General features: G+C 35.7%; 1 protein-coding gene across 3 annotated transcripts in view; it reads right to left on the bottom strand.

Annotated features, from left to right (window-relative positions):
• The window catches only part of LOC126966150 (zinc finger C2HC domain-containing protein 1C), a 58,910-nt gene that overhangs the window by 19,932 nt on the left and 13,587 nt on the right, over nucleotides 1-25,391 (bottom strand). The gene's annotated exons all lie outside the window — the stretch shown is intronic.

Genomic DNA, 25,391 nt, shown 5'->3' with positions numbered 1-25,391 from the left:
TTCTTTGAAGTTAAACAAGTTTTTTGGCATGGCGTGACGTATTTTTTTGGTACTTCTCTCAGAAAAGTTATTCTTATAGCTTGTACTTTTTTGTGTAGGTTAATTTATTCAGATTTGTAGTGAATAACGAGGATTGTAAGCATATAAACTGTTTTCCACCCAAGAATTTTGAAAATATTGGCTTTGTTACATAGATGGCGGGCCGGTAGCCGTGAACTCATATCATTCAAGGTCGTTGGCATTTAGTGTCGCCTTAAGTTGTAGTGCATCATCGCTCGCGCTTCGATAGGGTGACCCTCCCTTAGTGACGAAGACATCGTGAGGCCACGTGTTACCGTAACTATGTTTGACACACATTAGACGACCTAGGTACATCCTTGTGAATACCGATGAATTTATGACACATGCAAATACAACACCGTCACACACACCAACACAAATGATAAACAAAATTCATTTATTGACAATCTTTGCTGAAAAACTTTGTTGTATCAAAAAAAACTAATCACTTGTTATAGCCCAGACATTAGCAAAAGGGCACCAGACTGGCACTTATCCCCTAAACCTCAGTTAGTAGTCCAACGACTCAAAATCTTTAATTTTCTCACAGCCAAAGAATGTATAAATAGATTTATTTCATTTAAATATACTTACAGACTCTATATATAATATTTTTTATAGAGATTGCTCTTGTATTATTTTAAAGAGGGCCCTTTCCCGTCTGTCTATCGTCAATGTCCGAAAAGTACACTGTTTCATTCAACGCACACCGCCGCACCTTGACGACTAGCAAGAGAAAGCGAACGAAAAAAGTGTGCAGAAATTCCTTAAAACTTTTTCCAAGAAATACGTGTTTTTGAGTAATCTTTACAAAATTGTGAAATAAATGTTTATCATATAGAAACTCCATTGCATACGCGAGGATTCAATTGCTTTTATCATAACTTTTATGATTACAATTTATGAGTACAATATGTTTATATGATATTGATGTAAGTATATTGTATTAAATATATCGTTGTCTTGCAACCCATAGTGCAGGCTATGCCTAGTTTGGGGCGAAATAATTTGTGTAAATGTGTGTCAATATTATTATTATGATCGGATAAAGTCCAGGTAAAATTTGTGCAAAAAGGCAGGACGGATATGCTTCGATAGAAACCTAGATACAATGCACATCATAGAGCAACATGATAGCTATCACTGGGATCACTATTACCAGTGGGAGACTCCTTTGCACAGGATGCCGGCTAGATTATGGTTACCACAACGGCGCCTATTTCAGCCGTGAAGCAGTAATGTGTAAACTTTACTGTGTTTCGGTCTCAAGGTAGCTAGTGAAATTACTGGACAAATGAGACTTAACATCTTATGTCTCAAGGTGATGAGCGCAATAGTAGTGCCGCTCAGAATTTTTGGGCTTTTTAACAATCCTGAGCGGCACTCCATTGTATTGGGCAGGCTGTATCAATTACCATCAGCTGAACGTCCTGCTCGTCTCGTGCCTTATTTTCATAAAAAAATCATAAAAACATATAAGATTTTTTAGGATAGATGCGTTTAAACGCCATAATCACGCACGAGACTATAACGACAAAATTATGACGACTTGGCCGCTCTTAATACAGGCGTCGTACTCATTAATGATGGTTCGCTTATAATTTGTTGTAACCATTGAAATCTAAATAACAATGCGATAGAAATGTGATAGGTTTTGTGCAAACGGACTTCATACAACTATATATGAACACAACCTTCTATTTTGCATTACTTATCGCTTAATAAGTGAATCAAGTCAGTTACCTTGAAGCCTACGCATCAGAGAAGTGAGAACACTAAGCGACAACCTGTCTACTCCTACGACTTAGATTTAATTTATTACATGTAGATATATAATTTATTGGTGCTATCGAATGTTGGAGGTCAGTTTGCAAGATTAAGGTTAGTAGTATACAGTACAGATACAGTTTGTAGCCCGAACTGTGTAATATTAATAATAATAATAATAATAATCCTTTATTCAACTAATAATATGTGGTACAAAATGTTTTTGTGCCCTACCCTCTGCGATAGGATACCCTGAGTTGCAGAGGCTAGGTCCTTCCGAAAGGCTATCCATTATTAAACATAATTAGCAAACTCACTAAAAAGAGGTATGTGGGTGTGCGTGTATGTGTATGAGTGCGTGTGTGTGTAAGTGTGTGTGTGTGTGTGCGTGTGTGTGTGTGTGTTGCTGTGTGTGTGTGTATTAAAAGTAGTAATGCTTGGACATAGCACAGGATGTCGGCTAGCATAATCTAGCTACCCAGATAGGCCGGCACTAGGTACCACAAAGGCAGCTATTTCCGCCAAGGCTCGTCTCGTCCCTTATTGTCATAATAAATAATGTCATGAAACCCACATGAAGTCTTCGGTGCGTGCTCAGGAATTGTAAATTATACCTTGTTTAGCATAATACCGACTACTGAGTAATTAGCAGTATCTCTGGCGGCACGCATTCGCCAAGCCCATCATTAATTCGGTGTTTCATATTACGGTTTTTAGACGATGGACTAGCCTACTAGTTAGGTCAATATTATAATAGTGTCAGAAAATTTATTGAAGAAGGCGTTACTTTGGGGAAATCCATTATTATCCATATGTTTTGAGTTATCTATAGAGTTAATTCCGCACATATTTGCCTTTAAACAATTCGACACGTGTTTCACCTCAACACGAGGCATCCTCAGATGTTGACTCGCCAAACTCTGACACTCTGACACATACACGAGACAGTCTTTTAATATCATTGACTAAGAAGGTAAAATAATGCTTCGGATATTGATGGATTTGTACTGCAATGGTGTGCGAAATGATGGCAGTACGAGTAGGATAAGAATATCATAGTGAAAAATGATCGCCATACATTAAAAAAAAAACAGTTATTCAGTAAAAATAAAGGACATACCGGTGCATCTACCACAGGTTAAGAGAAAGTAGAGCTCGTGAGAAGAACATGTACAAGAAACTCAAAGCCACTCTTTACAATCAAAAAAGAATATTTTATAATGGTACTATATAATGGTACTGTAATATACATAACAGATTAGTTTGTAAGATGCTGCATCTATTTCTTTTATGACAGTAAGGGACGAGACGAGCAGGACGTTCAACTGATAGTAATTGGTATGCCCTGCCCATAACAATGCAGTGCGGCTCGGGATTCTTGAAAAACCCAATAATTCGGAGCGGCATTACAATTGTACTCGTCACCTTGAGACGTAAGATGTTAAGTCTCATTTGCCCAGTAATTTCACTAGTTACGGCGCCCTTCAGACCGAAACACAATAATGCGTACACACAACTACTTCACGGCAGAAACAGGCGCCGTTGTGGTACCCATAAACTAGCCGGCATCCTGTGCAAAGGATGCCTCCCACTGGTAATCTAATATATGAATCAAGTTTGAACTTGACTTTGAAGTCAAAAAGACTTTTAAAATATTAAATGTTTCAAAAAAAGTAATAAAAAATAAGTGTGTGAGTATAAATTTCATATTTTTATGCATCAGCCTTTTCTACATACATCTACGTGTTTCTACGAGTCCCTAAGTAAAAATGTATTAAACTTATCTGTTTAGCAATATCGGATAATTTGCTGGTTCAGACAAGCAGGTAGACAAAAACTCTATATACTCTGATGTATTTATGTTCATTATAATAAAATGATGTATATAAACAGACAGTTCTACTTTGATATGTGTACTGTATATAGAAATAATTAAATCAAGATTTAAATACTTTACCGACATACATATTAAGAGACTGTTAATTAATATGGCTATATAGTAATTTAATTACTTTTCGCATACATTATCGCCTGCATCATAAAATAAATAATACGAAAGCTGATTATCATTCGACGATTTCATTAGCCATTCAGCCAAAATCAAGTGACCTGCGATACATTTTATTATTTGGCAATATTATCCTACCCACTTACTTGTTACTGTAAAAAAGAAACTCACTTTCACAGTTTTATGTAAACATCTGATCGAACATTCAAGAAGCTATTTCAGAAAGCGGTTTAAAGCGGTTATAGAATGACATGCGTTTTGTATAATTTATGCAAGTAAGTGAAAGGTTTATTCTCACACATTTTTATTTTTAAATTTCTTTTGCAATTATTGTCTTGATAGCAACGCTTTAAAACCGAAAATGAAAGCTAACGGTTTAAAAATTTAACTTGTCTAGTTTTGTCCTACCCTTAATCAACATTTTATGGTTTTTGGTTATGTTTTCAAGATTGCTAATGTGGAAGAAGGCTATTATGATTTAGAACGGTTTTATCCATGAGGCTTTATCGCAAGCAGAGTGAAGTTCCAATGAGGTACGCTCGTCTTCAAGAAGACATTAACTAATTAACTAATGAAATTACTGGGCCAGTGAAAAACATTTAATGTTTCAAGTTACTTATGCAATGCTGGTCAGAATATTAGTTTTTTCAAGAATCCTGAGCGGCACTGCATGGTAGGGTCGCGGTAATATCGCTTGCCATCAAGTGAAGGTATAGCTCATCTCATCAGTTTTTCTCATAAAAAAGCGATAAGTCTTATGATGAGCAAAACCTGGGTTGTCATACAGGATTAGGTCCATGTGAAGGAACTCTTCATCGGTCAACTAAATTAGTAGTGGATATTAAATTTTATGTACGCATTTATGAAAGCTGGTTTTTATGTGTCACCACGACGTGGCCACAAGGTTGGCTACAAACAGGGAAACTTCTCAACGGTTAACAGTACCGACAGTTGTAATGAACTCTTTAGATACGGGTATCAAATTCAAATATTTTTATTGAAAAACGGATGTGACATCACTCATTAAAAGTCATAAACTACCAATCATTCTAAAGAGAATGCCTCAGACCTGAGAACGGGCGCAACAAACTCTGCGGGCTTTTTTTTTTCATCTAAAAATATGTGTTTACAAAGAAATATTGTACAATTAAACTTATCATTTAATAGCCTGAGGGCAGTCGCTCCATTCCCAATCTGTGGAATCATTAAGAAAGTCATTTATGTTATAGTAATCGTACCACACAAACGGTTTTTCACAATTTTTTCGAACATCGTGATACATTTGCTTTGAACTTTTTCTGGGATCTTATTGTAAAATCATATACATCGCCCCACAAAAGACTTACTCGACTTAGCCGAGTAGTAGGCATAACAATTTTATGTTTGTTCCTCGTGTTAACATTATGATTGTCACAGTTTCTAGCAAATTCCTCAATGTGTTTACGAACATATAGAACATTATCAAGAATATATTGAAAATCAACAGTCAAAATGTTTATTTCTTTAAATTTTTCTCTTAATGATTCTTTTGGGCCTAGGTTATAAATAGCGCGAATAGTCCTCTTCTGCAGCACAAAGATGGTATTAATATCGGCTGCTATCAAATAAAACATTTGGTGAGAAGAGTACGAAAAAGATGGCGTGTGCTAAATTACAGAAGATTTCAGTTCTGTAAACATTCGTCACACGACTTCATCAAGGTAACCTTTTATCCGAACAAGGATTACATAGCGGGTAAGTATTTCGCAGTCTATACTGTGACGTATATATACTTTTCTAACTACATCTCGCTTATATGGCAAATCTAGTGAACGCATATAAAACATATTATGCCTTCACTGGGCCAATGTCAAAACTGATCGCAGGAAATGAACGATCTATATCCAAATGGTCATAGTCTTGATATGAACCGGATGAAGAATTACTTACAGCGCCACTCTAGCATATCAAAATTTCCATATACAATTAATGTTAAGCGGCGTGGTCGCCTGGCTAAAGCTGCCAATGACCATATAAAGAAAGCTTGCAATAATCGAGAACTATGACTCATCTGCCATCGACCTTATGTTTAGATAGTTTTGTACAATTAGGCTGGGCACAAACGTTTGGATACTGGATTAGGTTTCCTGATCAGGAATTCAGATTCGGAATTGTTTTTTTTTGTTTTATGAAAATAAGGGACAAGACGAGCAGGACGTTCAGCTGATGGTAATTGATACGACCTGCCCATTACAATGCAGTGCCGCTCAGGATTCTAGAAACCCCCAAAAATTCTGAGCGGCACTACAACTGCGCTCGTCACCTTGAGACAAGATGTTAAGTCTCATTTGCCCAGTAATTTCACTAGTTACGGCGCCCTACAGACCGAAGCACAGTAATGCAATTACAATTACACATTACTGCTTCACGGCAGAAATAGGCGCCGTTGTGGTACCCATAATCTAGCCGGCGTTCTGTGCAAAGGAGCCTCCCACTGGTGATAATCTAGCCGGCGTCCTGTGCAAAGGAGAATTCCATGAGACTAGGGCAAACGTCCGGATTTTTTACGACCAGTACGAATAGAGTCGCTTGTGAAAGCACATGCAAGTATTAATAAGTTAAGAGTTATTAAAAACCATTTTACATATTATCTGTTTCCAAGCCAAGTCCTGTACGTCTCTATTGTGGTAGTCTGCATTATTGGTATCCCATTTGCATGGATATTGTTCAACCGCGATTATTAAATTTTCAGCTTCACACATTTTGTTACCTACGACAAGTCTATAGACGTCCACTCGCTACAAAGCTCGCGCGGATCGAATTAAAATTTCTGTTCGTGTGCGGCGTTTGAGCCGAAATGGACGCGAGAGCTGCGTTTGGCATGACGTGAGTTTTTCCTTTCTTATCAAACCGAACGCACCGAACCGAATGTTAGGTTTTTTTCTGTTCGGAAATAAAAAGGATAATGTGCGCCTTGTTGAATAGTTTTTATGTAATATGAGCATTCAGGTTTCCGAATCTGAATTCCTGATCAGGAAACCTACTCCGGTTTCCAAACGTTTGCGCCCAGCCTTACATCATATTATTTAGATAGTTACATTTTGTGAAGTGGCTTTAGTACAGTTCAGTGCAGCCCTGTTTGACTGCGAATAATATGATATTATATTATGATAGTCACTGTTAAATACCTCACTGCTAACATTGAGTCGTTCATGAATCTTATTATTATATCTTTTGCAGGGAGCTGACGTATATCAAGTTACCTGTGGGAGGCTCATTTGCACAGGATGCCGGCTAGATTATGGGTACCACAACGGCGTCTATTTCCTCCCTGAAGCAGTAATGTGTAAACAGTATTGTGTTTCGGTGTGAAGGGCGCCGTAACTACAGTAGAGGACCTTTGCGCCCCTGACTCTCCTTAATTGTGTAGAGTTCACATTAAACCGAATTATTATAAAACACGAAAAAGGCACTATATGGATTATTAATAATCTACTACGCGAAAAACTAAAAGCTTACGATGGTTTTGAACCACAGACTTAGGCTGTTCCCAATATTCAGTCTATCTATTACTTGAGATAAAAATCGTAACTATCGTTGGCTTTTCTGTCCCAATAAACTTATCGACAACGAAACATATTTACGCAAAATAGCAGACGTCGAGTTCGGAAAGTAGCCCGTGAATACCTACCTAAACTTATCGACGGTAATTCACCTTATCCGTACACGCTTTCTGTCAATGGGACGACGTATAGCTTACCAGCGATAGAAGTTTGTATGGAAAATGCAATTCACACGTCCCAATATAAGGCGATATGAATCACTTATCGGGTATATTGGGACAGCTTCAGATTATTGACAGCTAATTACTGACAGTAGAAAGTAGTAATTTATCTCTATCTGTAGATAGTATATTGGGAACGGCCGTTAGAGTATACCAGCGTATAGAGCACCTGACAGCCCGATATTGTGTGACCAATTTTGATTATGCCAAGCGTGGCTGACTGTTTACGAATTATTGTCAAATAAAAATCGGTTACACTAACTTTAGATTCGCTTTCCTTTTGTATCTTCCATCACGTATCACGCGTCCTTCCTTGTGCGGTGTTTCCGGGACGATACGACATAGGTACCTTCAAAAAAAGCGAGTACACCTTCCTTTTAAGGAAGCAGCCTTTAGGCTGGCAACGCTCTTGTAATTCCTCTAGTGTTGCAAGAGAATGTGGGCGGCGGTGATCACTTAACACCAGGTGACCCGTACGCTCGATGTCCTCCTATTCCATAAAAAAAAATCTATGTTAGAGATGATTATTTTAGTCACCGACCGTATAAAGCGACCAATAAACTTACATATTATGAATTCGAAAGCTGAAAGCACTGGGGCTTATAATCTACAACTATTTAAATTTGTAATGCTCGAATTAGTAAAGGAATATGCTATGTATTAACATTGCCAAGGCCCAAGGTAGTGTTGGTTAGCGAACTATCAATTTACATATCTGTTCCAACAAGATTCTTTCAAGTACAAAATTGGCCAGGCTAAGAACAAAGTTTGCACGTTCCGCGTCGCGAACAGCAAACTTGTTTTGCATTTGTCGAGCTTAGGGCTGCCAACCTCAAGTAACGTAGTATTCAGTCAATATACAGGCCGAGAAGTTGACGTCCAAAGCTAAAATTTGAAAGCCTCGTGGTGATGAGTATCCGAATCACCCCTATGTATGTTCTACGATTTTACGTAGTTTAGAAGATAATAATTTTTTTCCCCTTTTATCCGCTTTTTTCACCTAATTGTGGTTTAGGACTTTTTTCCAATTTTTTTGAACACTTTTAGTTTATTTTATTGTTGATAATTATTAACTACAGTTGCAATAACCACATAAGAAACTATGAATAGTTTAGAAAATGCGGAACTAGTTTAGAATTGAGTCGTAAGTTCAAGATAACTGCTCCAGCTAAATTCATGAAAATGTTCAAGGTATCAAAAGGACAAATGGGGAGCCTATGGCTTCTAACTATTTTTAAAAACTTCCCAGAACATTGGCCAATAAAATGAGCCAAAATCAAATTTTAGCTTTGGACGTCAACTTCTCGGCCACCCAGTATATAGTATAGATACAGTATATGAATTATTTGAAAGTGAATTGGAGGAGGTTTTATCAAAATTATCTGAGTCTAAGAAGTATATATATGTGGTGATTTTAATATTAATTTATTAGAAAAATCCACCACCAGTATTAGATTCAGATCTTTATACAATTGAATTGTTAATTCCTCCTTGAATTGTAAGCATACTATTTTTTTGATGAAAAAAGAGCCCGCTGAGTTTGTTGCGCCCATTCTTCTCAGGCCTGAGGCATTCATTTTGGAATGGGTGGTAATATTCTTTTTTGACTTTCAATAAGTGATTTCATATCCTATTTTGAATAAAAATATTTGCATTATTTGAATAGTATTTTTAGATTCAGTACTCAAAAAAATATAGTAGACAGGGAATTCATTAAAAATAAATTCATAGATTTCTATTAATATTATTTACTGCTTTGATCTTCTATTAAGCTCTTTGTTAATATCATTACTAGGTATCTTATTTTAAGTTACAGACTTTCATTAACTCTGCTTTTATCACATCAATTCTGACTCTCTTAATATAGTTAGTTCACCACAGATTTTTCTTTTATATGAAAATAAGGAACGAGACGGGCAGGACGTCCAGCTGATGGAAATTGATACGCCCTGCCCATTACAAGGCAGTGCCGCTCAGGATTCTTGAAAAACCCCAATAATTCTGAGCGGCACTACAACTGCGCTCGTCACCTTGAGACATAAGATGTTAAGTCCCATTGCCCAGTAATTTCACTAGCTACGGCGCCCTTCAGACCGAAACACAGTAATGCTTACACATTACTGCTTCACGGTAGTAATAGGCGCCGTTGTGGTACCCATAATCTAGCCGGCATCCTGTGCAAAGGAGCTTCCCACTGGTAAATGCACTCTATATGCTGATAAAATACTATATTATATTTCTATAGTAAGTAATAATAGTAAGAAGAAACCATCTATTTTATATATTTAAGATAACCTACAGAAACTACAACATACATTTCTCTATAACTACAACATACTTAAAAAAATGATAGTTGCGGTTCCACTTACAAGCAATCAGACATGTATGAAAAATAATTTTGTGACGTTGTTTATCGGCTATATTATAGTACTAACGAGTAATATAAATTTACCAACTACTTCAACATAAATAGAACCTAAAATAGTACGATGATATATAATGTTACATTACACTGTTACATTGTTAAATTACACTCTTTACATGTTTAAACTTAGTATTTTCAGAGGGACAAACGAGATCTGGAAAGGTCTTGAAACGTCGGGTTAACTAAAATAAAAAAGTAACTATAATGTAAACATCTAATGTAAAACCATTACACGCGTTTTAATCCTTTAAAAGTGTTTTATTTAAATGCTTGAACTTAAAATATAGTAATAATATGGTTAAGAGTTAATTCACTTACAAGCTACCACAGCATTGATAATTTTTACTACGTTTTTAAGACAGTAATTTTAACAATTTAAGAACTAAAATCTATAAATATTGTGATATATAATTGAAAAATTAAAATTACTTATACTAAATTTCTAAATCACCTGTGTCAATTTAGTATTTTCTTTTTATATTCAGCAAGCGGCAAGAATAAATCAATGTTCTGCGATTTGGCCAGTGAGTTATATGACCTACAGATCCTAGAAATAGTTGCGTTTTGACCCAAATTAGTCCCAGATAGTGGTGCTACAAATAACGAATAGGCATTTTTTCTTATTAATTTTGGTAAAACGTTTATTTGCAATTTTGACAGTAAGAGTAGAGGTGGCAACCCTAGTTAATCGTGAAACGTGAGTCACACCAGCGAGTACTGTGAACGTGGACGTATGCAAAGCCGTGATGTAATCATGTAACGCAACCTACGTGTGCAAGGTGACTAACTTGTATTGTCATTAAAAAAAGTCACGCTGTTATTGCTTTATGATCCCATACTAGGAACGAGTCGTCTTTGTCCTTTGATCGGAATCAGTGGACAGATTGAGAAACAGTGAACGCTGAAAGTCATGGGGAGTTAAAAAAGATGTAGTTGATGGTCCTGATTGCTCTCATAATTTCTAATCACATTCAAACAAATGATCGATCTAGTTGTTCCCGTTGCATATAAAGTGGTAAATATATAATATGGTAAATAATGCGTCATAAACTAACTTCATAACTAATAACTGTACACAATAGGCTTAGACCTTAGTAAACAAGGTCAAGGTAGCTTTGCGTCTACCCAATGTCCGGTACACTTACACTGGCAGGTAACTTAAATAAGGGGCTGTTTAACAATATACCTAGGTAACATTGAAAATGTTTAGAAAATGAAAAACTACTTAATATAGAAAGTTGCCAATACTTTTATTATTTTTCGAAGTAATCTCCGTTCCTCTGTACACATGTCGCATTCGATTGAACCACTGAGAAAAGCAGTGGGCCCATTCTTCCTTAAGGGTCTCTTCTATGGCACTTTCGTACGCTTTCACCGCATCTTCAGGGCTCGTAAAGCGAATACCTCGAATTTTATCTTTAGTTCTTGGGAATAAAAAAAAGTCGCAGAACGCCAGGTCAGGACTGTATGGCGGATGACTCATTAGCTCGACCCTTGCCAAAGTCAAATATTCAACAGTCCGTTTTGCGGAGTGCGCTGAAGCATAATTGTCGTGGTGGAGGAGGATCCTGCTTCGAGGGCACTGCTGTCGAATTTTTTCGAAGACAACAGGCAAACAGCGATTGACATACCAGTCTGCAGTAACTGTCCTTCCACCTTCTAGCACAACTGTTGCGAAATGACCTTTCCGACCAAAGGTTTAGGCAATCATCTTTTTTTCCTCCATCCGTTGAACTTATCTAACATTTGGCGACGCCGGTCCATGCGAAGGTGTTTCTGGCCGTCGGTAATAGTATGGGGAATCGATCCGGTACATAGCGTCCTGACGCCTAAATGTTCGTGTGAACTTGAATCATACCAATGCCTAGATTTGCCCGTATCTGCTGATAGGTCACTCTCTTATCTTCCTCTATCATGCGTCGCACAGCACTGACCTTATCTTCAGTAGTCGCTGTTAAAAGACGTCCCTCACGCGGATCATCATTGAGATTGCTACGTCCACGCTTAAACTCGTTAAACCAATTGTAAATAGTGGCACGAGATGGAGCTTCATTAAGAAATGCTAATCGCAGCCTATTATAAGCTTTGTTGTTGAGTAAGCCATATATAAGCTTTAATAATATGCAAGTAATATATAAGCTTTGTTGTTGAGTAACCCCACAATGAAAGTCAAAATAAATCATGGACCGAAATTTTTCTCGCGTTAGGTTCATTTTCACGTAATAAGAGTTTTAGGTTTGGCACCAATTAACAAAAACAAATGACAAATTAATGCAATATACTACATCAGGTTACCAAAGAGTTCTTAAATTGAAATTCAAAAAAAGTTTTCATTAACAATGTTTCTAACTGGCCAGTTCTAAACATTTTCAGTGTTACCCACGTATTATATAAGAGAAAAATTCGATAAATACACATATTTAATTGTACAAACGTTTAATTGTTTAATAAATTATAATCTATTAATAAATATATATAGATACATGTTACAGATGGGATTCCTCTGCAATACTTTTAATGATGTGGTTTTTAAATTAATTTAGTATAATATTAATATTCACCTTAGGTTCTGTCAGAGTAAGCCATCCATTCCTAATGTCTGATGTATCAACACCGTCTAGAGACAAAGATGTGAGACTCTTCGACGCTTTCTTCCAGCTTCCAGTCTCCCACCAGTTTTCCTGATCGAATGATCGAGAAAACGTGTTCGATGCCATTTTTTTCTCACTCATTTATTAATTGAGGATAGAAAATAAAGATTGATTTATTTGTTTAGTTTGACTTTAATTTTAAGTTAGACCGAAAATCTTTACTCGACTATAAAATTACCTATCAGTAATTAGCTATATCATCTTACGTTCAGATAGAGACAGCTGTGAAAACGTCGAAAAAAATTGATGTTTAACCTAACGTAACCTCTATTTTGACCAATGCACGCACACTAACACAAAGTGACATACAAATCGAGAGTGTAAGACGTAGCTTGTCACGCACATTTAAGTAATAAACCTGGCCTATTTTCATAGGTTGTCTAGCAGCAATTTGCCCTATCTAGACGTATAAATTATGTAAGGTTCATTCCTTAGTGCACCGACAGTTTATGTATTATTCAATAACGAAATAATGACCTTTTAAAAAATATGTCAAATTTTCCCTCAAAACAAATAACTGTTTAGCAATATAACGTTCGAATCCCGTCCAAAAGTGCACTTAAAGTATGTCAAAGTCAAACAAAGTCTTAGTTGAATTCAATGATTTATATACAATAAAGAGGTAGATATCGCACTAGCGCGCGCAAATTGTTGCAGACAAATTCAGACAATTGTCGTAATTTTATTTAATCGGCTAATAGCAGCGAGCTAATCGGAACGTTTTCATGGCGTGACAATAATAATCTAAAATGCCAACCTGTGTGTTAAGAAAATGTAAAAACTATGTTTGCAAGATATATAAGAGTGTAGGTATTTCATACCATACGAAAGTATGTAAAAGAACGTCGTATTTGTATTTTATCACGATTTTATTTCTTATTTACAAATAAATCTCGAATTATTAACGTGGTGGTTCGAGCAAGATAGAGATTATGATGTCAACTGCAGCGCGACAAGGACAAATAGTATGTGTCATAGATTAATCAACCAGAAGTGAAATCGTAGACACAATACATAGCGTTCGTAACCGCTTGATTGCGGAACTTGAGTTTTCTTGTTAGTTAGCCAGCGTCTTTCTTAAATAATATTATGATGATTATAATAAGTTCTGGCTTTCAAAGTCTTATAATAAAGGTGGTATAGAATGAGATTAGTAATAGCAGGCTATTTGATATTTTAGTCCTTAATCTTGGAATGTATGTAACATACCAGGAGGTCTACTCGCAAAATCGACAACGACACATTTGGAACAATACTCCGAATATATCGCAACTACCCTGTCTGTTGCGGGATGATCGAGGTAGTATATTTCAGGACAATTTAGGAAATGATGTAAAAAAGGCGTTGTTGCAGTGAATGTAATACGAAATTTAATATTTTTTAATAAACATGTGCGTAAAGCTGAAGAATCAAACTACAAAATCAAGTTTTAGGGTAGGAAGCGGACGTAGACAGTAAATGCTATCTGCTTGCGTAGGAGTTTTTTCAGTAACACTGCCCTTTCTGTATATCCCTTGCTAACTGCAGAAGAATCAATGGATTATTTTCTGTTTCTCCCATTATCTTATTGTAATAAACCCTCAATAAAAATACATTCATAAATAATATAATATACAAGAAATAATAATTGTAAACTTAAAACTTTTTGGGAGCCGTCGTTAGTAAAATTGTAAAAATTTAACCCTTATTATTAGTATACTTCGGTTTTGTTTTGCTATGTCTGTATGTTTTTTATTATTTTATGTACAAATAATTTAAATCATCAATATGCCTATATATTATAATCAATATGATGTTTTTTTAAATCAATAACATCTAATCTACCTAATTTAAACGTAGTTTTACTTTATAACTTTTATTACATGAACGAATCGTATTTTAGGCATAAATCACGGTAAGTACTGTAAAAAATCAAAATCATATCTAGTGAATGATTCTGTGTTTTTGCTATACAAATACGAAGCAATTAGCAAATTATACTTATCTCTTTTTCACTTGCGATAATTGCATTTACTATCCTTGACGTGTAATCGTAATGTAGTGTGCTATTGCAATGTTAAATTATTCATGTGTGCGTTTGTGTATCAATTACAAACACCGAATGTTGTCTAGGTAACCTATCTATACTTTTAAATATCATTGGTTGAATTAGTTGATTATTCAAAGTATTGAAAATTAAAGACAAGAACTTATGTTTGTGCAAGTGCTATATAGAGCCCGGTATGAATCTTGAGTGGTGTCAGTGAATTCAAAGATGGCAAAAATTGTATTTCTTAAAATACTAGGACAACATACATCACAGGAGTGTTTCCGGTCTGCGATTGGTACGCGAATTTAGTAGTCGGCCCCAGTCCGTAGTTAAAAACGGAGCTAGATTTATCTTTCAGCGCTTCTTAGTTAGTGAATTAACACCCTTAATTGTATTTTAGGTTCATTTAAACAGTACCCCCTGCGCATTGGTTTCGTCTACCGTTCAAGCTCGTACATGAGCCTATATTATGAATTAAATATTTCATAGCTAGACTGAAAAACATCAATCAACAGAATAAACTAAATAGTTTGTATTTTTTTATGATAACAAGATGAGCAGGACGTTCAGCTGATGGTAATTGATACGCCCTGCCCATTACAATGCAGTGCCCCTTAGAATTCTTGAAAAACCCAAAAATTCTGAGCGGTAATACAATTGCGCTCGTCACCTTGAGACTAGATGTTAAGTCTCATTTGCCCAGTAATTTCACTATGTATGGAATATGATATGATTTTTTTGTTAATTTATACACATTACGAACTAGATATAGGATTAAAAAAACTGCACCGAAACCGCACAGGGCTAGAACGCAACACTGCGTTCCACAGAAACCCTCGACAATAGACTGGTCATCTACGCGCTTGGACAGCGTCACCGTGGGTTTGTTGATAGTGGTGTTACCACGCAACGGAAGCAGCACGTGGTAATGCAATGCCACCGCATGAATAAATCATGACCTTTGCCAACAACCGTTAACTTGGCCTTGTTGCTAATTACCATTAAGTATTATAAGTGTGAGACTCGGTTTTTTTACACAGTGTGAACTTGTAATGCATTGGCAATAAAAATTCTTGAAGTAAAATATCGATCATTTTTTGTGCTACTGTTATATTACCAGTGGGAGGATACTTTGCACAGGTTGCCGGCTAGATTATGGGTACCACAACAGCGCCTAGTAGATAGTGAATTTACTGGGCACATGAGACTTAATATCGTATGTCTCAAGGTGACGAGCACAATTGTAGTGCCGCTCAGAATTTTTGGGGTATTTCAATAATCCTGAGCGGCATTGTATTGTAATGGGCAGGCCGTATCAATTACCATCAGCTGAACGTCCTGCTCGTCTCGTCCCTTATTTTCATAAAAAAAAAACTTTTTCATACCTTGAAGAGGCAAAAAACGGATAAGTTCCTCATCTGTGGAAACTGATAATCGCAATCACTTGACATCTGCAATACGATCCTCGATCCTTGATCCTCGGCTTAGGGTGAGTTGCACTATCCTACATTACGTTAACGCAAAATCGTTCGTCAAATGAATAAAATTAACTTGAGTTGCATTATATTATATTATATTAAAATTACGTCATTTCTGACGTTAACAATAATCGCCGGATATTGGGTGGTTAGCGTTAAAGTTATTGTCAAACAAGTAGGGTATTATGTTTGTGATCTATCGCAACACATCCAGATGGTGGGGATGAGAATTCGAGCAGTCCTGTGTTGCACGCGTTGAAATGCAATTGCATAACAGTAGATGATAAAACAGCTTTTGAATCATTGATTTAGATTCAGTACAATGTATTAACTAGCTTATATCACCAGATTGAATTTATTATTCTTTTTTTTTTATTTTTTTTTTATGGAATAGGAGGCCAAACGAGCGTACGGGTCACCTGGTGTTAAGTGATCACCGCCGCCCACATTCTCTTGCAACACCAGAGGAATCACAAGAGCGTTGCCGGCCTTTAAGGAAGGTGTACGCGCTTTTTTGAAGGTACCCATGTCGTATCGTCCCGGAAACACCGCATAAGGAAGCTCATTCCACAGCTTAGTAGTACGTGCCGCCACACATCCAGATGGTGGGGATGGTATTTTGATATATATCTATATATATGATGATATTCTGCAAAACTATGATACTTAGACAGTACAAAATAATTTTTCTATGAAAAATGTTGCTTGGTTGGGGAATGACAAGCATGAGAGCACATCTTCAGCAGAAAGAGTCAAAGTTATAGCATTTATGATAAATCTTTAACTAATTCTTAATCAAGTTTGCCATTGTTTCCAAGCCAAGTTGTTAGTTCCGTAAAACAAAATTTGTTTCAAGGTACTATTCGAAAATGAAGTCAAGCGCAGACAGTATCGGGCACAAAAATCACAACATCATATTACAAAATAGTGGGAGTGTTTGACGTTCAATAAGTGATTTTAAATCCTATTTTGAATTAAAATATTGGAAATTGAATTTGTAAAAAAAATAATGTTTCAAATAAGATATCTGAATTACTATTTGCTTTAGTGTCTTTAACCTATATGTTTTCGGGACAACTACCTCACAGGCAGAGAACTTTGCAGAGGATAGTAATATTATGAACATTTAAAAAAAAGAATGTGCCTTGTGTAAGGAGTGTGTATGGAATGATATTGAATGTAAAAATTTATAGAGCGACTCTAGGTGGATGTTTCGAAAAAAGTCCTAGGCATGCATTCTACGATAGGATCGGGGAAGTTTTTTTAAAAGGCTTTTATTAGCTTCACACGAATGTTAGTACCTCTACAACGAAAAATTTGATCATGATCATCCCCTTTTTTACCGACTTCAAAGAATGAAGAGGTATTTTTTATGTTTGTTACCTCAGAACTTTCGAGTGGGTGAATCGATCTTGATATTTTTTTTCTTGAAAGCTGGTGCTTCCTGTGTAGTTCCATTGCCATTTATTGCAGATCTGACAATGGCATCCATGAGAAAACTAATAAAAGTCTTAAATTTGCTATAAGTATGAGCGCGAGTAATGGACGAATAACTCAATATCGCGTCAACCGATTTCGATGATTCTATTTTATACTTCTAAGGTAGTTTGGTGAGAGTTTGGTTAGGTTCTGATTATTGGATCTATCATGGAATATCCATGACAAAGTAACATCACGTGTCAGCCAAGGTAGGTTTGTAACTACATACATAGTTATAGGTGAGGTGTGCTAGTCACACGTGCGACGTCGAGTCGTCCCCGGCGCGGGGAGGAGACTGACTCCAAAAATAAAAATAATCGTAACTAGAATTAGATAAATTAATTAGATTTAATAAAAATACGAAATTATTTTTATACTTTTTAGTGCATATTATATCTATTGTTTTGCAAGTCGGATGTTTTTTTGTTAGGTTTTTTTATTTTTTAAATGTTGGAATTAATTGAAACTTTATACACTAGTTATTTGGGGTTGTTTTTACTCTTTTGACAAGCGACGTGGCGAGTAAGAATCCAAGATGGTGAGTGAAATGTCACGCCCATTACAATGCTGTACTGCTCAGGATTCCTGAACAACAATACAATTCAGAGCTGAACTGTCATCATCATAGTTCAGTAATTTTACTAGCTACGGCACCCTTCCAACTGTAACAAAAGAAGTGCTTGCACACGACTGCTTCGAATCAGAAAATGGCGCAGAACGGCGGGCTGTGAATCTATGTAGGCGGCATTCTATGCAATAAAGCCTTCCACTGGTAAATGTGAAGATATTACTATATCTTGCTACTCCAAGAATAAGCATGAAAGGGTTAATATAAGTCAAAGAAGCGAGGTTATTAGTATTTGTAATATTTTTACTATGTGGGTATAAAACATACTCCCGGCCTGGCACATGCTTAAGGCCGCGTAAGGCTGTTTAGTCGCGAGTCACGACCGCTTCCTTGTAGGACGACGTTACGTAAGCACTTTCGTTCATTTTGATTTCATTGTACACCCACACTGCAGTAGCTTCCGTGTTTGAATCACTTTTGATTTCTTCGAAATTAGCTAATATTTCGTCATGTCATTTGCGTTTGAATAATTAGTGGGTTGTTTATTTTTTTGTACTTTTTCTATTTTCTGACTATATAATACTAGAGTTACTATATTTGGCGTTCCCATATTATGTTGTTTTTTTTACTCGTTTTACGGCGCTGGGTTCAAGCCCCTTTCACGTCCTTTAATAAATACTTCACGTTGCCCTCATAATCGTGATTTAACTAAATTCGTTTCAAATTCAAAGTCATAATACCCGATAAATAATTCTTATCGCCTTATATTGGGGGACGCGTGAATTGAAATTTCCATTCAAAATTCTATCGCTGGTAAGCTATACGTCGTCCCATTGACAGACAGCGTGTACGGATAAGGTGAGTTACTGTCAATAAGTTTATCGGGACAGAAAATTCCACGATAGTTACGATTTTTATCTCAAGTAAGAGATAAACTGGCCGTCAGTTGAATTACACAACAGGTTGACAAGCTCCTGTTGCACTCATTCAGTTACAACAGGTTGACAGGCTCCTGTTGCACTCATTTGAAGCAAAGAGACGACACACAAAAAAACAATTACTAGCCCTACGACATACGACACAAGCGAGTCTTTATGTACGGCCATGAAATCAAATCAAATCAAAATCACTTTATTCATGTAGGTCACGGAAATGACACTTACAATGTCAAAAAAATATTTTTATCAAAAACATAACATGTAAAAGAAACAAGTATCGCAAATCAGTTCTACCGTAAAAAGTTGTCAGATCCGTAAAAAGTCGGTCAATTTATTCAGTCCTTACTTAAGGGCCCTTCTCTCTTCAGTTATTTCGTATTAATTAACTAACCGAACAACATCTTATAGTGACCATATCATTATTACTATCGTTATGACGTGCGGAATTTTCTGTGGGGTCATGCTGCTGACATTGATACAGTGTTTGCTCTGTAAAAGAGAGCTGTTCATGATGATATCAGCTTGGTTATAGACAGTCACTCAAATAAAAATTTCAAACTTACATGATTTCGTCTTTAGAAGACTTGAGCTCAAATGAAAAGGAAACCAGCTAGGTATGGAAAAAAGATAATAAGGGGAAAAGTTATTATAAAAACACATTAAGAGTGGTTTTACTTGCTAGAGTTAATAATCAGTTAATGGCTAATGCGAAAGCAAACGTGTTTAATTATAATGATGCGACTAAGCCATATCGTATCATTATAATTTCATAATCATCATTCTTTCAGTTGAAACACGTCCACTGATGAACAAAAACCTCAACAAAGAATCTCTACGAGTGTTGTCCAGAACATCGGTCCATCTTGTGGGAGCATACCAATATTGCGTCTTCCAGTATTTGCTTCCAATACGAGGACTTTACTGCCCCAGCTACTGTCAGTTCGCCCAATGGCACTTCAGTTTCGCAATCATTTGGACTATGCCGGGGAATTCGGTTCTCCTACGGATCTCCTTATTTCTGTTTAAGCTTTGCAGGGTAAACTCCGAATTTGTAGTCATCCGATTTGGTTATCCACAAAATAAGCATTTACCAATATTATTAGACAGCAATTCTATTGCACATCCTCTGATATTGCAGACGAGTTATCCAGTAGTCCCAAAAAACTCATTTGCCATTCAAACCATTTAATTATTTTCATGGAAGAGGATGAAAAACGTGCATACAAACGGGTCGCCTGCAGGTCGTAACACCAGAGGAATCACAAGAGCGTTGCCAGCCTTAGAAAACGGCGAATAACGTATCTATGAATTGTGACCGAAACCATAATGAAAGGTTATTTAATGACAATAAGGCACGAGACGAGCAGGGCGTTCGTTATCAATTACCATCAGTAAAAAGCCCAGCATATTAATATGCAATCCTCCACCCAGGATTCTTGAAAAACCAAAAAAAAAACTGGCACTACAATAATTGCGCTCGTCACCCTTGACACATGTAAGTTAAGTCTCATTTGCCCAGTAATTTCACTGGCTACAGCGCAGTTTCAGACAGAAACACAATAACGCTTACACATTACAGCTTCACGGCAGAAATGGGCGCTGTTTTGGTACCAATAATCTAGCCGGCATTATGTGCAAAGAAGTAAATGCCCTTAGCCACCTTTTACGTGACCCCTGGGCTTTGGACTTCGGGAAAGAACAGGGAAAAAGTGTATCTTTTATTTAACTATAAAAAAAATCACGAATATAAGCTATGCATTTTTTAACTTGTAATTTTTTTTAAATCGGTTGTTATTAGCGAAAGTGCGGTTGGAATCGATTCGTACAAATGATTGGTTCGTCCATTAGTACGATGAACTTGTATTGACCGACTATCTGTATCAATTTGTCGGAATTGGATAAGTACCCGCAATATGGCAGTCCACGGTGAATACTGGCTGTTAGCCAGACGTTTATATATCATTACTTTCATAACTTATACCCCAAATCGATCGGCCTTACAAATAAAATTGGAATAAAGTTAAGCCTGAGAATAAAATCAATAATATGCTTACAAATTTTTATAAAAATCCTGACCTCTACTATATAACACTGTCAAAGTGCTTTTGTGCCTGTTTGATATTCGGTTTTTTGGCGCTGTTGGCCATATAGCGAGAGTCTGCGGTACTAAAACTAGTGATGACAACCTCAGAAAACAGCGATATATGGTGGGAAACAACTTACAAAAAAGAATTTTGTACTTTATAACGTTGAATCTTGAATTATAAATAACACAGAAAACGAACGAAATTAATTCAAAGTGCAAAAAATCTTCAGAGTATTGTACGTTTCTTCGTATACGTCAAAATTAGTTCTCTGGACGCTCGCGAGTGGCGCTTCAAATAGGCACAAAAAATTGCTGTCAAACATATGGAACAGCATGTCCAGTGGTATTTATGCGGGTCAGTGTTACAAATAGACATTTTGCTTTAGATTCGTTAATTCGGACGTATAACGCTTTTCACGTTTATTTACAAGGCTGTTTGACTGTTTCGAAAAACTTCAAAATTATCATTGTATTGACAATGTTGCCAGTTTATACCATTTTAATTTGTAAGGCCGTATAAGTTTATTGATAAGCCGTAATTTTACTTAAGGCGAAGAGTAAGCAGAAAACACGCAAACATGGTGTTTTTAGACAAGTTTTGTGGTGAAAGTATAGCATTTGGAGCTATGAACACTACTTAATCCTGTTACGCATATCCTTAAGTCTTATTTGTAGGTTGCTAATGCTTCCTGTTGGTTATAGTTAACACTGCCGAGCCTTTTTGAACTACCACTTTTCTTTGAAGTTAAACAAGTTTTTTGGCATGGCGTGACGCATTTTTTTGGTACTTCTCTCAGAAAAGTTATTCTTATAGCTTGTACTTTTTTGTGCAGGTTCATTTATTCAGATTAGTAGTGAATAACGAGGATTGTAAGCATATAAACTGTTTTCCACCCAAGAATTTTGAAAGTATTGGCTTTGTTACATAGATGGCGGGCCGGCAGCCGTGAACTCATATCGCTCAAGGTCGCTGGCATTTAGTGTCACCTTAAGTAAATAGACCTTATTATGTCAATCAGGGTGTTTAAGTTTATCTGAAATACGTTTTTTAAAAATCTGTCTACTATCATAAACATCTTCATCGAATGGTCAGCGAATGTTCAGTAATTTAATATTAATTTTCAATTCTAAACTAAGGTAAAAATTCTCAAATTAAAATTTTTTTAATCAAAATAGGTTATCTGTATATCTTATATGTAAAATTCTCGTGTCACAATGGTAGTACCTTACTCCTCCGAAACGGTTTTACTGTTTTTTACCAAATTTTATATGCATATTCAGTAGGTCTGAGTACATGTACATATCTGCCAGTACATGTACGATTCTTCAGAAACAATTATGGCTCAAATTCACCTATCCAACTTATTTCAAAATAATATAACAGTAAATTCCATAGTAATAGTAGTATAGATATAAATTTTAATACATTTGGCAATTTTAAAAAATACGCTTTTGAACCCTTATAATTTGTATGTATAAAATTATAGTTTTTAGTAATAGTAAACATATATATTGTAGTAGTATTACTTAACTTACAATAATAAATAAAGGCAATGCTGTGCACACCTATAAGTTAGATATATAAGTATTAAATATAAGAAATGTTACATTATAAGTAGTCATAATATTAATTGTATGTCTAGTTGGTAAGGCTTTTCTAATAAATAAATAAATAAATAATATTATGAAACAGTGAACAAAAATAGTATCTTGTAATAATGATATATACCTACAACAAAAGCAGTTCAAAACTACAAATTAATACAATTATTTGGGTTCAATCAACAATAGTATTGCAACTCACATAATTACACTTCAAAATATTCTCTTACCATTCGTTTCATTCTTTCTCTCTGTGAAGAGAAAAACAAGATTAACATTCTATTGAATTTTTATGCAATGATAATGAAAATTGGAGGGGAACTTTTACATAAAAAAAATTACATCCATAACTAATACTCAAGCTTCGATATGTACGGTCTACCTGGCAAATGTAATAAATCTACTTTTATGCGTGAATATGATTTGCAGAATTAAGTCATCTTCGAAAACCTTTGTGTTAACTCCAGCACTACGTTTGCTAAGAAACATAGGTATCCTTTATAAAATAATTATAATTATTATTATAATCGTTGTTTAGTATAATAAATATATAATAGTAATCTAATATATAAAATTCTCGTGTCATGGTGTTAAACTTTGAATTCCTCCGAAACGGCTTGACCGATTCTCATGAAATTTTGAGTGCGTATTGGGTAGGTCTGAGAATCGGACAATATCTTTTCATTCCCCTAATGGTGGTCCTCACGATTTTTTTTTTTATTTTTTTTTATATATTTTTTTTAAATTTGTTTGATTATGAGTCAGCATTAAAAAATAAACACAACTTCAAATTTTCACCCATCTACGATCAACAGTTACTTTTGTATCGCGATTTTAATATCGGCAAATAAGTATTTATGCAACATGTATGCGAAGCAAAATTTTGCCTAAAACAACATTTATATAATAATATTAATATTGACACAATTTCACAAAAATTATCTTGCTCCAAACTAGGCATAACCTGTACCATGGGTACAAGACAACGATGTATTTAATACGATATATTTACTTAAACATACATAAATACATATTAACATCCATGACTCGGAAGCAAACATCCATTCGATTCGATTCGAACCCGGGAACCCCTAGCTTAGTAGTCAGGGTCACTAACCATATGTCTTGGTCAACGTTAATAACAACTTGTAACTTCTACAATTTTTACCAGTGGGAGGCTCCTTTGCACAGAAAGCCGGCAAGAATATGGGTACCACAACGGCGCCTATTTCTGCCGTGAAGCAGTAATGTGTAAGCATTACTGTGTTTCGGTCTGAAGGACGCCGTAGCTAGTGAAATTACTGGGCAAATAAGAAATAACATCTTGTCTCAAGGTGACGAGCGCAGTTGTAGTGCCGCTCAGAATTTTTGGGGGTTTCAAGAATCCTGAGTGGCACTGCATTGTAATGGGCAGGGCGTATTCGCTCGTCTTGTCCCTTATTTTCATTTAAAAAAACCTAATCAGGTTTTAAAGTAGATATGAAATTATTTTCTCTTAACGCCGATAGAAAACCAATCGAATGTTGTAGATTTTAGATATAGAATGTTCTAGAAGTCATGTGAAAAATAATGTTTAATTTTTATCAAAACCAGCCAGTAGGACACAAAAACGGTGAAGCAAGTTTATACCTATTAAATACCCTCGTGTAAACGATGCGATGGGTACGTTATGTTGAGGTTTTATTGGAAATGTCACTGACCCATTTATTTGCAGCAACATCGTCCATACGAGACTTTTGAAATAATTATTTGCATTAAAATTTAAATAATAGATATATTATGAAACAACTTATGGGCACGGTCATTTCCTAAAAGTTTTGGAATCTCAATTCCAATTATGCTGAGTGGGTATTAGACGTGTTTTTTTTGTTATATTGTCAATTATAATATATATATATATATATATATATATATATATTTTGGAGAAAAAATGCCCATGACTATGTAATGTGGGGTTCCTTAGATCAGTAAATGCTTTTATTGATAAGAATATAAGCTAATAAAATACCATGCAATATATGATGCGTATTTGCTATCGGTCAATAACCAAAACATTCAAATGAAGTGATTTGAATGGCGCCATATTACACATTAAATTTATATTTTAAGCGACGCCAGAGTTACAAGTAGGTTCTTATTTGGTTCTTGTAAAGAAACTTCGTTCCATTATTTGGTATAACATACAAAGGCTGCATTTTAGATAATTTATACGTCAAAATTGAGTCTCTTGCTGTTAGACAACCGATAAAAAGAGCCCTGTACTTTAGTCCAGCTACGTCTTACACTCATTGCTCTGCATTGCTCAAAATAGAGGTTAATTCTAAACTCAATTGTTTTCGACGTTTTCACAGCTGTCATAGCACAAAGGCTGCATGCTCTACAATGCATCATAGATAGGGTACTTTAGGGTTGGACAATAACAGGGAGTTACTCTTACATTTATAACTTTTGAATGGTTAATGTTTAATTAAAAAACGAATAAAATCTCTTCTTCAACGTCAAAAACTGCCTCAGCCATTCAAAATTTATACCACAAA

The sequence above is a fragment of the Leptidea sinapis genome, chromosome 9, assembly GCF_905404315.1.
Source record: "Leptidea sinapis chromosome 9, ilLepSina1.1, whole genome shotgun sequence".
In the NCBI taxonomy this organism is placed as follows: domain Eukaryota; kingdom Metazoa; phylum Arthropoda; class Insecta; order Lepidoptera; family Pieridae; genus Leptidea; species Leptidea sinapis.
This window is presented reverse-complemented; position numbering and strand designations above follow the sequence as displayed.